This window comes from Bufo bufo, chromosome 7 (assembly GCF_905171765.1).
Source record: "Bufo bufo chromosome 7, aBufBuf1.1, whole genome shotgun sequence".
Classification (NCBI taxonomy): Eukaryota; Metazoa; Chordata; class Amphibia; order Anura; family Bufonidae; genus Bufo; species Bufo bufo.
Genome location: NC_053395.1, coordinates 9829136 through 9847434, shown reverse-complemented (window position 1 = coordinate 9847434; position 18299 = coordinate 9829136).

Sequence of the window (18299 nt, the reverse complement as noted above, 5' to 3'; positions counted from 1 at the left end):
CATGTGACAATACAGACAGTCTAGGAGCTGATTATATAACAGTTGCATGAACAGTTTCTTCAATAATCTGTGCAGAAAGCTGATGAATCTTATGCTGAGATTTACTTGCTGGCTGGAGTATACGGGCTTGTTCATATATTCTGCTATATTCCAGTGTCCATATACATCTCACTATACATGCATAGCTAGCAAGGATCCCTTGAAAGATATTTTGCAGATCTTGTAAGATCCCTTCTCGGATTTTTTGACTGTTCTGCCTCTCCAGTCTAAGCATTACAATGTGATCTCTGAACTTACAGTTCTGCTGAGATGGCGATAACCATAATCTTAGGTGAATTGGCTGATAGTGACTCGATCCAAATGACACCTTGTAGATCGTGAAGAAGTTTATTCCAAACTGTGCAGATCATACACCGATGAACAGATGGATAGGTCAAAAAATCATGGAGTGAGCAGCAAACAGAGCAAGTAGCTGAGATGAGGGGTGAAGCCAGAATGAAGAAGAGGGGAGGAGACAAGAGAGAGAGCAGAAGCTAGGGGAAGAGAGAAGGGACACACATAATGAAAAGGCAAACCATGCATGTGTAACATGATAGGGTCGTTGATCCAGGGAGTTAGTTTGATTGCCTGATTGGAGTCGGGAAGGAATTATTTATTCCCCTAAAGTGGGGAAATTTGGCTTCTACCTCACAGGGTTTTTTGCCTTCCTCTGGATCAACTTGCAGGATAACAAGTCGAACTGGATGGACAAATGTCTTTTTTCGGCCTTATATACTATGTTACTATGTTACTATATGTATGTATCTATAGAATAAAAAAAAAGGCCTTATTTTTGTGCATATATTAATATATATATATATATATATACAGAGATAGATAACGTATTTTTCGCCCTATAAGACGCATCGGCCTATAAGACGTACCTAGGGTTTTGGGTTTTTGAGGAGGAAAATAAGAAAAAATATATTTTTAACCAAAAGGTGTGCTTTTGGTGGGTTTTGAACTAATGGTGGTCTGTGCATGACACTATTATGGGGGATCTGTGGAAGACGCACTGTCATGTGGGGGATGTGTGGATGGCACTGTTATGGGGGATCTGTAGATGACGCACTGTTTATAGGGGATCTGTGGATGGCAGTGTTATGGGGAGGGGCATCTCTGCATGGCACTGCTATGGGGTGGGGGGGTCTGTGGATGGCATTGTTATGGGGGGATCTGTGGATGACACTGCTATATATGTGTCATCCACAGATCCCCCTCATGACAGTGTCCCCCAATACACCGGCCCTCCACTCACCGCAGTATTTATAAATATGAATCCTTAACCTGTTAATAAGTTTAACTAAAGCTGCACTCTCCCCTGTTCCCCCGTATCAGTACAGCACTTATTAACAAGCTTCCATAGCAGGCAGAGCGGACGGCAGCAGTAACGTCACTCACTGATGTCGCGCGCCTGCTCCGCCTGCTTCATTCATAAAGTGGGCGGAGCAGGCGCGCAACGTCAGTGAGTAACGTTACTGCTGCCGTCTGCTCTGCCTTCTATGGAAGCTTGTTAGTAAATGCTGTACTGATACGGGGGAACAGGGGAAAGCGCAGCTTTAGTTAAACTTATTAACAAGTTAAGGATTCATATTTATAAATACTGCGATGAGCGGCGGGGCCCGGTGTAAGAGTACAGTGACTGCATCGGGCCCCGCCGCAAGAGTCCGGACTCCAGCCGCTCCTCTCTCCCCGCTCATACATCGCAGGCTGCGATGTAAAATGGAAGCATTCGCCCCATAAGACGCAGGGGATGAAAAATATTAGATAAATGAGGGCGAAAAAATAAATAAACGCACACACCCTTTTGAAGATATACAGCCAAGTTTACCAATTTGCCCAAATGCCTGCCGAGGTTGAAATGAAACAAAAGCACAAGTACAAGTTTATTAGTCCTTTATTTTCTACACTACTAATTATATTAGTAATTTGAGTAGTGTAGGATAATCGCTATAGGATGCAGTTTAAGACGCTTCACTCACTAGAGATACGGCGCATGCGCAGTGAGAATTTGGACGGAGAAGAGAGTCGGGCGCATGCGCACTGTAACTGTGCGTACTGCGCGGGTGAAGAAGACGGACTATTCCAGAAGCAATAAGAGAGGAGCGTAAGACAAGAAGACGGACTATTCCAGAAGCAAAGAAAAGACATCTGGAGGGACCACGTGACCGGGAGGCAGATCTCCTGAACGGCTGCACTTTGGAAGGTAAGTATCTGGTCACTAATCTTTCCTCCACAGGTTAGATTTTTTTAATGCAAAAAAAGGTTAATCCCAGATAACCCCTTTAAAGGGAACCGGTCACCGGTATTTTGGGTATAGAGCTGAGGACATGGGTTGCTAGATGACCACTAGCACATCCGCAATACCCAGTCCCCATAGCTCTGTGTGCTTTTATTGTGTTAAAAAAACTATTTGATACATATGTAAATTAACCTGAGATGAGTCCTGTCCCTGACTCATCTCACATACAGGACTCATCTCAGGGACAGGACTCATCTCACATAGAGGACTCATCTCACATAGAGGACTCATCTCACATACAGGACTCATCTCAGGTCAATTTACATATGTATTAAATAATTTTTTTTACACAATAAAAGCACACAGAGCTTTGGGGACTGGGTATTGCGTATGTGCTAGCGGCCATCTAGCAACCCATGTCCTCAGCTCTATACCCAAAATCCCGATGACAGGTTCCCTTTAATAAAAAAAAATGATGGGAGGAAAAATAATCCATTCAGCTTGATTTCTGAGAAGATTGCACTCGCTGCTCCTCAGGATGGAGCCCATCATCAACCTCCTACAGGGGTCACCTGTAATACTCCACATGTCTCATTGTCCTGACTGGAGGAGACAGAGGTGAAGTTTGCTTTACTCTACCCAACATTTCTGATGGACTCAGGACTTTTTTTTGTACTAACGTTTAGTGGGTTTTCTGCTTGTTTCTCAATGGAATGCAATCTCTGAGCTGCAGGGGTTAATTCTTCTACAGGAGCTCTCCGCCCTCTTAGGGGAAGAGACATTTCCACTTTCGGTTCCTGCTCCTCCGTACCACAATGGCGTCTGCTGATCTGAGGGCCGAGCTGGACTGCTCCATCTGCCTGAGCCTCTATACAGATCCTGTATCCCTGAGATGTGGACACTACTGTTGCCGCTCGTGTATTGTGAGTGCGCTGGAGGCGCAGGAGGCAGCTGGAGTGTATTCCTGTCCTGACTGCAGAGCAGAATATCCGGAGCGTCCGGCCCTGGAGAAGAACAGGAAGCTGAGGAACATAGTGGAGCGTTTCTTATCTGCTCAGCCTGATATGGAGGAGACCGGGATCTTCTGTACTTACTGTACTAAGTCTCCTGTCCCGGCTGTGAGGACATGTCTGCAGTGTGAGATCTCCATGTGCCATGAACATCTCAGAGCCCATAACAAGTCAGTGGATCACAGTCTGATTGAACCTACTGTGTCGTTTCTGCACAGAAAATGCTCCACACACAAGGAGGTGAAGAAATACTTTTGTCGGATGGACGCCACCTGTATCTGTGTGTCCTGCTGGGTGGCCGGACACCACAAGGGACATGACGTGGAGCTACTGGACGTGGCCTCTGAGAAGGAAAAAGAGAAGCTGAGGAAATATCTGGAGGAACTAAACCCACAAAAAGTAGAAATTCAGACTAAACTTCAGAATCTGCAGGATCGTCAGAGGAATATCCAGGAGAAAGCCTCTGATAAGAGGAAGAACGTCAGGAAGTTATTTATGGACATTAAGAAACAACTGGAAATGGCAGAAAAGAAAGCGCTGAGCGAGATCTCCAGGCAGGAGGAGAAGATTGTGTCCCAGATATCTGATCTGATCAAGAAGCTGGAAATAGAGGAGGACGAGCTGTCCAGGAAGATGCGTCACGTGGAGGAGATGTGTCATGTCACCGACCCAATAAGACTCCTACAAGAAAGTGACATTACAGTATGTGGTCATGGAGATGATGAGGACACAGGGGGAGATGGTGGAGAGGGCAGGTCTGAGGATGATCTAGATGAGGTTCTGATCTCACTGACCTTACACCGATCTATGAGGGATATTGTCACCAATGTCACATCAGAGCTCGGGCTCCATGTTCCAGACATATTGCTGGATGAGGACACTGCTCATAGATCTGTGAAGATATCAGAAGATCTGAAAATAGCAACAGAAACAGAAGAAGAACAGAACAGACCAGAATCACCAGGAAGGTTCCTGGATTGTGCCCAGGTGTTAAGCAGATGTGGCCTCTCCTCAGGAAGACATTACTGGGAGGTAGTGTGGGACCTGAAAGGAGAATGTTACATCGCACTGTCCTATCCCAGTATAGAAAGGGAAGGATGGCGGTCTGGTATTGGATGTAATGATAAATCTTGGTGTCTGGATATGTCTGGTGCAGGATGTGCAGTGCGTCACCGCTCAGTCAGATCCCGCCTCAGTGTAGATAGAACATGTCCTAGACTTGGGGTCTTCTTAGACTATGAGGCCGGGCGTCTGTCCTTCTATCGGCTGTGTGACCCCATCAGACACTTACACACCTTCACCGCCTCCTTCTCTCAACCCCTACATGTTGTCTTCTGTGTGTGGGATGAAGCCTCTGTTAGAATAATAAGCTGAGGCCGATGCGTCCACGTCCCCTTATAATCTCCGCCTATAAGTCACTATATAGCGCTGTATGGGCGGAGCCTCCGATCACACAATGTATATGGCGGCTCTATGGGGGGGTTTACTGTACGATTATTTTATATTCCTTGGAGATCAGATCCAGAATCGATGCTTGAGACAAATAAAAAAGTTACGTCGTCTGCACACGAGTTCGGGTGAACGCACATCAGATCCGCAGCGTATCCGCACCAATACCTGCAATGTGTGATCACGGTTTTTGGTGCGGATAAGATGCGGTTTTCCACTGAAAAGGGTGAAATCCGCAGCTAAAACCACAAACATAACTGACAGGCCGCAGATCTGGGAATCCGCACGGAAATAATCGGCGAAGTGTACGTGATCGGATAATCTCATACACTTTGCTAGTGCTGTAATTCGTTACGGTTTTTCCACATGGAAATTCGCGTGGAAAGACTGAGCGTATTCCGCAACGTGCGCAGATGGCCTTCGGGTACAAGCGCACGGTGCGTATTACCTGCTGGTTTTCCAGAGTGAAATAATACCGCCTAAGCAGATGGGATTCTCAGTATCTCATCTACACGGAGCGGAGGTTTCCTGCGTCCGGAGTGACCTGCGGAGCGGATCCGGAGATCTGCGGCCGGTGGATTGTCCGTGCGGATTTCTCCCTTTACAATGCAGAGGGGGAGATCTGGGGAAATCCGTGTCAGGATCTGCAGGTAACAGGTGTGGATCCTGGAGCGGAGATACACCGCCGAGTGCACGTACCTCATGGGGGGCATCATTAACCCTTCCCCGTCCTCCACTGAGGTCGCTGTAGGGGCTTCTTTATGTTTCTGGGACACATTTGGGGAACATATAATTATTAATCAGCTTTTCCTATTTCTGTAGAGATGTGACAATGTGACGCTTCTTTCCGCACTATACGCGGCATTTGTTGTGTTTTTTCCCTTTTTATGGAATAAATGTCTGACTACTTCTGTCCCATCAGAGTTGTCGGTCCTATCATCTGGGTGTCTGTGGTCTCCTCCGCCATCATGTCTTTTATAACCGCAGGTAATCAGTTCTGCAATACACTGGATCTGTACAGCGCCACCTGCTGTTCTTGTCCTTATTTTTAGCCGGTCAAGAGAAATGTGTTTTTGGTGTACAGGAGATACTGTTTCTAGGGCATGTCCTGACCCCTCACGCCTTCAAGATGGATCCTGGTAAGGTACTAGCTATTAAGGAATGGGTAAGGCCTTCATCCTTAAAGGCCTTACAACGGTTCTTAGGTTTTGCCAAATTACTACCATAAATTTATTAAGAATTTTTTAGTAATTGCTAAACCGTTGACCGACCTTACTAAGAAAGGGGCGGATTTAGAGAACTGGTCTACTGAGGCCATTACTTCGTTTGAAACACTAAAAAAGGCATTCAGTAGCGCTCACATTCTGATCCAGCCAGATCAGGAGGTGGATGCGTCTGAGGATGGCGCAGGAGCAGTCCTTTCACAAGGTCCTGCTAGTCTAACTAACCTAAGACCGTGTGCATTCTTTTCCAGAAAATTTTCTTCAACTGAGAGAAACTACGACATAGGGAATCGGGAGTTGCTGGCCATTAAGTGGGCATTTGAGGAGTGGAGGCATTTTCTGGAGGGGGCAAGGCATTGTGTAACTGTTGTCACTGACCATAAGAACCTTATGTTTCTCGAATCTGCTAAGAGGTTGAATCCCCGTCAGGCTAGATGGGCACTGTTTTTTACTCGTTTTATATTCTCCATTACTTTCAGGCCTGGAAGTAAAAAACGTGAAGGCTGATGCATTATCTCGGAGCTTCCATGCTTTTCAGCCTACAGAGGCACCGCCTGAATCCATCCTACCAGCAAATATCTTCGTAGCAGCCTTAACCCAAGATATCTCGGCTCTCATTAAGGCTGAACAACATCTGGCACCGGCAACCACCCCAACAGATAAGTTGTTTGTTCCCATACAATTTCGTCTCCAGCTGTTGGGTGAGTGTCATGATTCTGCCTTTTGTGGACATCCTGGTTTTGAGGGCACTAGAGAGCTGGTTTCTAGATCCTATTGGTGGCCCACTCTATTTAGGGATGTCAAGTCCTACGTGTCAGCCTGTGAGGTTTGTGCTAGGTCTAAGACACCTAGGACTCGCCCTGCTGGTAACCTATGACCCCTACCCATTCCCAGTAGACCCTAGTCCCATATCTCGATGGACTTTATTACTGACCTGATGCCGGCGGAGGATTGGGTAGTGGTCGATAGGTTTAGCAAGATGGTTCATTTCATTCCTCTGTCTAAGCCAAGACCCTGGCATCTATTTTTGTGAAAGAAATTGTACGGTTACATGGTATCCCGGAAAATATTGTATCTGACAGGGGTGTGCAGTTTGTGTCCAAATTTTGGAGGGCTTTTTGTCAAAAATGTCAGATTTCGTTGTCTTTTTCCTCCGCCTACCACCCTGAGAGTAATGGGCAGACTGAACGCCTTAATCAGTCTGTGAAACAATTCTTGAGGTCGTATGTTGCTGATGACCAGCAATTATGGGTCAAATACCTTCCGTTGGCTGAATTTGCTTTGAATAACCGTTTAAATTCTTCTGCTGGGGTTTCCCCTTTCTTTTGTAACCATGGTTTTCATCCCTGTTTTCATTCTGGGTCATCCGTCTCCTCCTCTAACCCTGAGGAGGATAGGCTCTCTTCTGAACTGTGCACAGTTTGGGCCCGGGTTCAAATGAACCTAGAAAAGGCTCAAAGTTCTCAAAGCCAATAGGAAACGTTCAAGGGGGGTGAATTTTCAGGTTGGGGATAAGGTATGGTTGTCCTCCAAGAATCTCTCTCTCAAGGTAGATTCTAAAAAATTTGCTCCTCGTTTTATTGGACCATATAAGATCACGGAGGTGATTAACCCAGTATCGTTTAGGTTGGAGCTGCCTGAGTCATTCCACATTCATAATGTGTTCCATAAATCTCTACTTAAAAGATATGTTGAACCAGTAGTACCATCAAAAGCCTCGCCTCTGCCGGTTCTTGTTAATGATGCTGTTGAGTATGTGGTGTCTAAAATAGTGGATGTCAGGAAGGTGCGTAATTCCCTGCAGTACCTGATTCACTGGAAGGGGTATGGACCTGAAGAGAGATCTTGGGTAACTGCCAGGGAGGTTCCTGCTCCTAGACTTGCTAAAAAATTTAATTTAGAACACCCTGAAAGGCCATCGCCTGAAGTCTTGGGTCCAGTGGCCCCTCGTAAAAGGGGGGGTACTGTAACGGGGTGCCGAAGGCGCACTCGGTCCCCCATCAGCCGCAGACCTGCTGCTTAGCTTCGGTAGCGAGGATCTGTGTTTGACCTTGTTCCCAGGGCAGCTTTGCTAGCAGGGAGGCTCCCTGCTCCTAGGTCTGTCTTGAGAGCCGAGCTGATCACTCGGTGCTCGACTGGTCGGTCTGTTGGTCATGTGATGCTGGCAACGTCACATGACCCTCACTCCCCACTATAAATACAGGCAGCCTGCTGGCCACAGGTTGCCTGTTAATTTTAGGTATCTGGTGATTGTTTTGTTCCTGCATACTTACCTGATCCTGTGTTCCCTGACGATTCTCTGCCTGCTCCTCCTGTACTGCGCATCTCTCCTGGTATCCTGACCCCGGCTTCCACTTGACGATTCTTTGCGGACTCCTGTTGTACTTAGTTTCTCTCCTGGTATTTGACCTCGGCTTTTCCTGACTATTCTCTGCTCATTCCTTAGTACTGCATAGCTCTCTAGGTATTGACACGTTCCGTTATTTGTCTTGTCTGTCTTCCCAGCACGTATCCTAAGTTAGGGACTGCCGTCTAGTTGTCCCCTGTCATTAGGACTTGCGAGGCAAGTAGGCAGGGCCAGGGGTGAGGGTGGAGCGCAGTGGTCACTACCCTCCTTCCCTGTGTGTAGTGTACGTTACCGTCACAGTATGCAGCAGACCTGTATGTCTGCGTAGATGAGCAGTGTGTGCAGCAGAGCTGAATGTCTGCGTAGTTGAGCAGTGTGTGCAGCAGAACTGTATGTCTGTGTAGATGAGCAGTGTGTGCAGCAGATCTGTATGTCTGTGTAGTTGAGCAGTGTGTGCAGCAGAGCTGAATGTCTGCGTAGTTGAGCAGTGTGTGCAGCAGAACTGTATGTCTGTGTAGATGAGCAGTGTGTGCAGCAGATCTGTATGTCTGTGTAGCTGAGCAGTGTATGCAGCAGAGCTGTATGTCTGTGTAGTTGAGCAGTGTGTGCAGCAGAGCTGAATGTCTGCGTAGTTGAGCAGTGTGTGCAGCAGAACTGTATGTCTGTGTAGATGAGCAGTGTGTGCAGCAGAGCTGAATGTGTAGTTGAGCAGTGTATGCAGCAGATCTGTATGTCTGTGTAGCTGAGCAGTGTATGCAGCAGAGCTGTATGTGTACTTGAGAACTGTATGCAGCAGAGCTGTATGTCTCTGTAGTTGAGCAGTGTATGCAGTTCTGCATTGTGATACTGTCTATGGAAACGTGAAGAGACACAATATATAGTATATACAGCAGTGTAGTGATATATGAGGTACGAGGTATAATAGATGCAGTGTACAGATATATAGTATATACTGCAGTGTACTAATATGTGAGGTACAAGGTATAATAGATGCCGAGTGTACAGATATATAGTATATACCGCAGTGTACTGATATGTGAGGTACGAGGTATAATAGATGCAGTGTACAGATATATAGTATATACAGCAGTGTACTGATATATGAGGTATGAGGTACAAGTACAGACCAAAAGTTTGGACACACCTTCTCATTCAAAGAGTTTTCTTTATTTTCATTATTATGAAAATTGTAGATTCACACTGAAGGCATCAAAACTATGAATTAACACATGTGGAATTATATACATAACAAACAAGTGTGAAACAACTGAAAATATGTCATATTCTAGGTTCTTCAAAGTAGCCACCTTTTGCTTTGATTACTGCTTTGCACACTCTTGGCATTCTCTTGATGAGCTTCAAGAGGTAGTCCCCTGAATGGTCTTCCAACAGTCTAGAAGGAGTTCCCAGAGATGCTTAGCACTTGTTGGCCCTTTTGCCTTCACTCTGCGGTCCAGCTCACCCCAAACCATCTCGATTGGGTTCAGGTCCGGTGACTGTGCAAAGCAGTAATCAAAGCAAAAGGTGGCTACTTTGAAGAACCTAGAAAATGACATATTTTCAGTTGTTTCACACTTGTTTGTTATGTATATAATTCCACATGTGTTAATTCATAGTTTTGATGCCTTCATAGTCATGAAAATAAAGAAAACTCTTTGAATGAGAAGGTGTGTCCAAACTTTTGGTCTGTACTGTATATAGTTAGGCCCAGACAAGAAAGAGTTAGGTCAGTCCAGCCCAGGAGGCTAAGTTGCTCAGTCTAGCCTGCCTGAAGTTCCTGAGTAAGTAAAAGCTCAGAAGTTAGTCCAGGAGAAGAAGTTTCCTCCTGAAGTTATCCTGCAGCTTGCAAAGTACAGAGCAGTGCTAATCTTGTCCAGCCAAGTAGAAAGCTGAAGGGCAGAAGGTTATTTACAGCAAGTGGATTCATACCAGAGGAAGGTTTCTCTACCAAGGATAAAGCCAGCTATTAGGCATCCTGGCCTTGGAGAAAGTCAGACAGGATTCTGCAGAAAGTACAGCCTGATCTGTGAGTTTATTCCCTCTGAGTTATCTTGCTAGGATTTTACCTGCCATTTATGTGAAGCCTGCCTGATACCATTATCCTGCATATGGAACTATCTGAAGCCTCTACATAGTTGAACTGTTCAGTAAAAAGGAGTTCTGGTTCACTACAATCTTGTGTACCTCATTTATTCCTCAAACAAATTGGTGTGCCACCGTTACCGGCACTGGCGTCACGAACTGTAAGGGATCTTGCCACCGGCACACTAAACTTCCAACACCCAGGCCACCTCACCTACCACCCGGCCTGGTCCCTATACACAGAGAGTGCCCCAGAGGATCCATGTGCCAGCCTCTCCATCACTGCTGTACGCCTGCCCAGGGTATCCTACAAATTGTGAGTACCAAGAGCAACCCTCGGTCTGTTAACTACCCCCCGTGACCTCACATTCGCTCCCCCTGAAAGACTGGCGTACTGCATACATTACTCTGTTCTCCTCATTCTAATCCTGTCCTCTGACATCTACATTACTCTGTCCTCCTCCTTGACTTATCCTCTGCCTTCTACATTACTCTGTTCTCCACCTTCTTGGCCCGTCCTCTGCATTCTACATTACTGTGTTCTCCTCCTTCTAGACCTGTCCTCTGACTTCTAGATTACTATGTCCTGCTACTTCTTGACCTGTCCTCTGCCTTCTACATTACTCTGTTCTCCTCCTTCTAGACCTGTCCTCTGCCTTCTACATTACTCTGTGCTTCTCCTTCTAGATCTGCCCCCTGCCTTATACATTACTCTGTCCTTCTTCTTGACCTGTCCTCTGCCTTCTACATTACTCTGTGCTCCTCCTTCTTTACCTGTACTCTGCCTTCTACTTTACTCTGTGCTCCTCCTTCTTGACCTGTCCTCTGCCTTCTACATTACTTTGTCCCTCTTCTCCTGGACCTGTCCTCCTCCTTCTAAATTACTCTGGTCTCCTCATTCTAATCCTGTCCTCTGACATCTACATTACTCTGTCCTCCTCCTTGACTTGTCCTCTGCCTTCTATATTACTCTGTTCTCCAGCTTCTTGACCCATCCTCTGCCTTCTACAATACTGTGTTCTCCTCCTTCTAGACCTGTCCTCTGTCTTCTACATTACTCTGTGCTTCTCCTTCTAGATCTGTCCTCTGCCTTCTACATTACTCTGTCCTTCTTCTTGACCTGTCCTCTGTCTTCTACATTACTGTGTTCTCCTCCTTCTAGACCTGTCTTCTGTCTTCTACGTTACTCTGTGCTTCTCCTTCTAGATCTGTCCTCTGCCTTCTACATTACTCTGTGCTCCTCTTTCTAGAACCCTTCACAGGCTCCCCTTTGCCAAGCGAATTCAGTTCAAGACTCTGCAACAACTGCATACAAGGCTGTCCACAACCTGTCCTCTCCTTACATCTCTTCTGTTCCTCACACGGTCGTCTACAAGACTTCTCCCGTGCATCCCCCATATTCTGGAACTCACGACCCCAGCACATCAGACTCTCCCCCAACATCCAAACCTTCATAAGTAACCTGAAAACCAGCTCTTCAGGAAAGCCTACCACCTGCAATGAGCATGCAGCCAGGTGACCAGCCTTTACACTCACCTACTGTGTCCTTCCCCTTTCCCTTGTAGATTGTAAGCTCTTGTGGCCAGGTTCCTCCCCCTCACTGTACCAGTCTGTTAATAAGTTCATGCTCTTTGTATCTGTGTTGTTTTATATTATGTATGTGAATGCAATATATGGAATTGAGCTCTCAAATAAATAGAGATTATGTATGTGTGTATAACATGTATTATATGTGTGTTTAATATGTGTACTCTATGTAATGTGTGTATAATGTCTCTGGCTCCGGTCTCTGGCTCACGTGTCTTCCCACAACATCCAGTTATGTAAGGATCTGTGTCTTTAATTACATCCGGAAAATTTTCATTTCTTGGAAAAGACGGAAGTGAAAGTGAGACGTCATCTGTTCAGACGGACAATGGCTGCCAGTCGTCAGGACCTCATCCTCTCCATCCTCCAAGAACTTGGAAAAGAGAACTTTAAAATTTTTATATCCTGCCTGAGAGATGAGGAATTTTTAGGAAGTCACAACTACAAGCCAATCCCACTGGCTTATCTGGAGGATAAAGACTATGTGGATGTGTATGGGGGATCAGAGGAGCTGCAGAGGGTCAGAACAGGAATGTTGATCACAGAGATGACAGAGACCTCACTGCTTCTCCACGAGCCCCTGTATTATATTATTATTTGTGCACAGTGCACCCTCTGTTTAAATCCTCTATCCCCTCCAGAAGCCTCTGTCCCCCTCCAGACCCCTCTGTCCCATCAAGATCCTTCTGTCTTCCTCCTGACACCCCTGTCCCTCTCCAGACTCCTCTGTCCTCCTCCATGGACATATGTTCCTCTTCCAGACCCTTCTATCTTCTCCAGACTCCACTGTCCCCTGCAGACTCCTCTGTCCTCTTCAGACCCCCCTGTCCCCCTCCAATCCTTCCTGCCCCCCTCCAGGCACCTCTGTTCCTCCTCCATACCCCTCTATCTCCTCCAGACTCCTCTGTCTTCTCCAGACCCTCCTGTCCCCCTCCAGGCACCTCTATTGCCCCTCCAGACCCCCTGTCCCCCTCCAGACTCCTCTGTCCCCACCGGACTCCCATGTCGCCCTCCGGACACCTCTGTCCCCCCCCCCCTCCAGACCCTTCTATCTCTCCCAGACTCCTCTGTAGCCCTCCAGACTCCTTTGTCCTCTTCCTAACCCCTCTTTCCCTTCCAGACCCCTCTGTAGCCCTCCAGACTCTTCTGTCCCTTGGAGACCTGGTAAATTAGAGTGTGGAGAGGGGGGAGAGAATCAAGGATGGCAGTTCATACAGGCTGTGGGGGGAAGACAGCAGCATCCTGGACACACACATCCAGCATGTATTACTGAGAAGGACACTTCCACATGAGAAAAGCTTAAAACTAGGACAGAATATCAGGGAAGCGAATGAAGGAATGAACGTTGTACAGGGTGGGCCATTTATATGGATACACCTTAATAAAATGGGAATGGTTGGTGATATTAACTTCCTGTTTGTGGCACATTAGTATATGTGAGGGGGGAAACTTTTCAAGATGGGTGGTGACCATGGCGGCCATTTTGAAGTCGGCCATTTTGAATCCAACTTTTGTTTTTTCAATAGGAAAAGCATCAAACTTATTGGTAATTTCACAAGAAAAACAATAGTGTGCTTGGTTTTAACGTAACTTTATTCTTTCATGAGTTATTTACAAGTTTCTGACCACTTATAAAATGTGTTCAATGTGCTGCCCATTGTGTTGGATTGTCAATGCATACCTCTTCTCCCACTCTTCACACACTGATAGCAACACCGCAGGAGAAATGCTAGCACAGGCTTCCAGCATCCGTAGTTTCAGGTGCTGCACATCTCGTATCTTCACAGCATAGACAATTGCCTTTAGATGACCCCAAAGATAAAAGTCTAAGGGGGTCAGATCGGGAGACCTTGGGGGCCATTCAACTGGCCCACGACGACCAATCCACTTTCCAGGAAACTGTTCATCTAGGAATGCTCGGACCTGACACCCATAATGTGGTGGTGCACCATCTTGCTGGAAAAACTCAGGGAACGTGCCAGCTTCAGTGCATAAAGAGGGAAACACATCGGGCTTCCTATCACTACCCTGACCGGGCATGTACCTCTGCCGACCTCTCCTGCAGCTTATCTCTGGGGAAAGATATGGAATGGGGTCACTTTCTCTACTGATAGATGCCAGGCTGTCCTCCGAGACATCAGATTATCAGATCTCATTAAAATCAGGGGGATTCACTGACGAGAATCTGCTGTGTCTGATCTGCTATAGGAACAGAGTAGGATGATGGGAGCAGTAATCCATGTCCTCTTGTCATAGGAACGTGGGGGATGATGTGAGCAGTAATCCATGTTCTCTCGTTATAGGAAAAGCCCCTGTACAGTTGAACACATGAACATTTTGTGAAGTCTCCGTCCTCATGAAGAACCTCGGAGAGAAGCTGTCACGGCTGAGGATGGGGGAAATCCTCAGCCGTGCGGTGGCGGAAGATGTCCAGTCGCTACTCGCCAGGAACACAGAATCAGGGAGCAGGTCACCTCCTGTTGCGTCCCTAACGCTGACCCTGTCTCCTACCTGCATGGGCCGACCTTGATGGTAGGAGGACCCATGCGCAGGAACCTCGGATCCCTGACTTACCCTCCGACCGGTCCCTGGGCTAAGGAGCAGGGCAAGACAACCCACTCCTCCTAGGCACGGAGGAGCAGGAGTCTCACTGGACAAGCAGCAAGAAGAAGGGGGGTACATAAACATGACTATGGATAAGACAGGTGAACCAAACAGTTCCAACCAAACCTGTCTCAGCCTTGCTGACTGGAACCCGTGCTAAGAAAAGGCTGTCCACACAGACAAAGGTAAACAGCACACACATGAAGACACACAGGGACCAGGACATCCATAGCTGCACAAAAACAAAAGACACAAGACATCAACAACACATCACGATATTAGAACTTATGACCGGAAGGGTGGCCCTTACAAGAAGATGGAAATCACAGGAGGCTGCAACAGCAAAGCATGACTGAAGCAACCTCCTGAGCCATGCCAAAGTGAGAGGCTTTATAGGCCTAAGAGGCCACACCCAACAGTCAGACACACCCAGTGACATCACACACACTGGGAAGGGAGTTAACCCTTCCAGCACCACAGGAAAGGGAAAACACCAACTTAAAGGGAAAGTGTCCAACACAACAAACACACTGTGGTTGTTGCCGCAGGCAACGACATGGGTGGCAACCGTGTCCTGGGAGTCAGCCCCAAGGCCGGGACACTGCCACCACATGTACACAACGACAAACGTTGCCACGGCCAACCACAGTGCAGAAAAGGTGTCCGTGCACACCACATAATACACAGAGTGCACACAGACAAACGACAGTGCATACATACACGCACACAAACTCCAAAGGGACCGCACACATACCTGTTGTCCGCGGCAAACTTGAGGCAAACAACATCAAGCCTCAAGCTGCGGTTGAAACAACAACCCAAACCGCGGGCAACTGTATGCGGCTCCCAAGGAGTGACAGAAGCTCGACCATCACCTCCCTCCAGATCCCAGGAGACGGGACCCAGAGACCTTCTCTGATCTGTGTGAGCTTCAGGACAATTCTTACTATTTCAATCTTGTTTGTATCGATGCCCCGTTACATGTAATCATCCATGTAACGGGTCATCGATGTCCGCCCTGTGAGCATGAAATTCCTATTAAAGATGTGAAAAAAATGTATTCTCTTCCTTCTCTGCTGAGATAAGTGAATCCAAAGCTGGAGGCTGCACTACTGAGAGATCATGGTGACATCATTGAAACCAAAGCCTGAGGATGCACTACTGAGAGATCATGGTGACATCACTGAAACCAAAGGCTGAGGATGCACTCTGAGAGATCATGGTGACATCATTGAACCCAAAGCTCAAGGCTGCAGTACTGAGAGATCATGGTGACAATCGCCGTCCACATCACTGCCATTGTTAGCCCCTTAAGACGCTGTTTTGGCCTTCATTTTGGCTTTTTTCAATTTTTTTTATCCCAGACTTCTGACTTTTCAACATTTTTCCGTCAATGGTGTGAGGCTTGTTTTTTGCAGGATGGGTTCACGTCTGCATTGGGACCATTAGGGCTCATGCACTTGAACGTGTGTTGCCCGTACCGTGCATTGGGGGCTGCAAATTACGGTCCGTGTGGCTGGCGCATTCGGGTGTGGACCCATTCAAGGTGATCCGTCCACCCCGGAAAAAAATAGAACAAGTTCTCATGGATTGAGTACCCATTTATGTGAATGGGTGCGCATCTGTGATGCGGTGCACAAGCGGCGGGTGCCCGTTTATTGCCGACCCCTGTAATCAAGATCCATAGGGAAAGAAAAAATCTCCTTGTAATGTGAATTAAGTCAATAAAAGAATAAACTCAGAAAATAAGCAAATACCGTCTGTAGTGAAAGCTCACAGTGATCATGCCCTGTCCGGCAGGGGGAGTATTTCCCTTTAAATGCCCTGCAGGCAGCCTGTGTAGATCTTCTTGAAGACATCTTGTGATATCCATTTTGTCCAGTAGATGGCAGAGCAGGATCATCACATTAGATGCACCCTACAACCTGTAGAGGGCGCTCTCCCATCGATAGTGAGCTCGGTGAGAACCTTCTTCTCAGAGTCCTATCCTTTAAATCATTCATCCCAGTGGAATATATTGCCTGCTTTATCCCACATTCAGCAGATGACGCCCTAAAACGTCACAGGAGGCAAAGTTTGTGCTGTACCTAGGAAAAAGGGTGCACGTACATAAAAAAGAAGTGCAATAAGTATAAACAAGACGAGTTACAGACCAGTACAAAAGAAGAGAGAGGACCCTGCTCGCGAGGGCTTATGCGGTGGCCAGGTTGGAGGTGGCCCCAACCCTACGCTGGGTCCTCCAGACACCATCGAGGTGTCGCCGCGTGTTGCTGGTCTCTGGAAGGGGTGGTAATGCGTGGTGCACCCCGATGGTAAAAAAGTCCAGAGAGTCAGGGTCTGCAGTAACCAGGGGGCTTTTTTACTGGAGGAATTCAGGTGCAAAACAATACAGGCGAGGCATAGGGTCGGCGTCTCCAGTCTCCTCCCGGGCAGAAGAAGGGTTTAATGCTAAGGAAAGGCCTGAGCGGAGCGAGCTGTCCCTCTGTCTCTCAGAAGGCTGGCATTCTGCTGTACAGCCTCTCTGGGGGGTGTATTCCCCCTGTAACTGGGGCTGCTATGTCAGCTCCAGTTACAGGTAAAATCAATAGTGGAAAAAAAAATATGTGAAGTTAAATGTCCAACAGAGGTCTTGTATGACCTTATGGGGGACGCAAAGTGTAAAAAAATTAATTAATAAAGTGTTTTAAAAAATAAAATAAAAAAAAGGTTTCACATGTAGAAAAAAAAAAAAATTCCCTAATTAAGTAATAAAAAAAAAATGTTACAAATAAATAAAATATAAATATTTGGTATTGCCTCGTCCATAATGACCGGCTCTATAAATATATTACATGATCCACCCTGTCTGATAAACACCATAAAAAGAAAACTGTCAAAAAAAGCCATTTACATCACAAAAAGTGCAACTCCAAGTGATCAAAAAGGCCTATGTCCCACAAAATGGTGCCAATAAAACAGTCACCTCATCCCGCAAAAAATGAGCCCCTACATAAGAAAATCGCTTAAAAAAAAAACCAACTACAGCTCTCAGAACATGGAGACATTAAAACATCATTTTTTTGTTTCAAAAATACTATTATTGTGTTAAAGTGAAATAAATAAAAAAAAGTAGACATATTAGGTATCGCCACGTCCGTAACAACCAGCTCTATAAAAATATCACATGACCTAACCCCTCAGATGAACACCGTAAAAAAAAGGAAAAAAAAACTGTGTGAAAAAAGCCATTTTTTGTCACCTAACATCACATAAAGTGCAACACCAAGCGATCAAAAAGGCGTATGCCCCCCAAAATAGTACCAATCTAACCGTCACCTAATCCTGCAAAAAATGAGATCCTAACTAAGACAATCGGTAAAAAAAATATATTTTAGTGTCTGTTTCGCTGCTGTCTACACTTGTAGGTCATGTTTATATTAGATATCTCTACGGAAAGTAGAAGCATCTAATGAGAAATGTCTTGTCTCCACAACAGAAGATCATGAAGACCGTAGGGACGTGCTATCAGACCTGGCCAGAAGGATGACAGTATGGCTAGAGCAAGACACCAGTAAGGCCCCTTTCACACGAGCGTGACGGACTAGGTCCGGATGCGTTCAGTGAAACTCACACCATTTTGCAAGCAAGTTCAGTCAGTTTTGTCTGCGATTGCGTTCAGTTGTTCAGTTTTTTCCGCGCGGGTGCGATGCGTTTTGATGCGTTTTTCACGCGCGTGA